The following is a 532-nucleotide window of genomic DNA, read 5'->3' on the forward strand; positions in this document are numbered from 1 at the left end:
TTAAATGTTGTAAAATATTAGACTTCTTTTTGCCAGAATTTAGGGTTTCTCAATATTGGTCCCTTAATACCCTAGGTGGCCATAAATCATTTTCAAGCAGAAGGACTCCACTGCCTCATGGTCAGTATTAGACTTCTTGTTAATGCAGTGATATTTAGGTCTGCACACTGAACTTGTGGTTTCCTTCTTTCCAACCAACCATGCAGCCCACAGATCAAGCCTGCGCCTTGGTTTCTACCTTAGACCAACATAAAACAACACACGCCTTTGAGATGCAATGCTGATAGCTTTCAGACAGGACACTTCTACATGGATTTCTTTATTGGAGGAGAATTCAAAGGAGAGGTTTAAGAATAACTAGGTTTCCCTCCATCCTTCTGGCTTTCGCAAATATCAGGATTTCTAGTCTGTCCACCTGTCAGCTGTCTAGAAGTATTGACTGGAGGTATAAAGAACCTTTATTATAAAACTTACATAATTCTCTCATATTTTGCTTTCAGATGGCCTCCTTAAACTGAAGTTTGTTATACTA

This window comes from Myotis lucifugus, unplaced genomic scaffold, assembly GCF_000147115.1.
Source record: "Myotis lucifugus unplaced genomic scaffold, Myoluc2.0 scaffold_187, whole genome shotgun sequence".
In the NCBI taxonomy this organism is placed as follows: Eukaryota; Metazoa; Chordata; class Mammalia; order Chiroptera; family Vespertilionidae; genus Myotis; species Myotis lucifugus.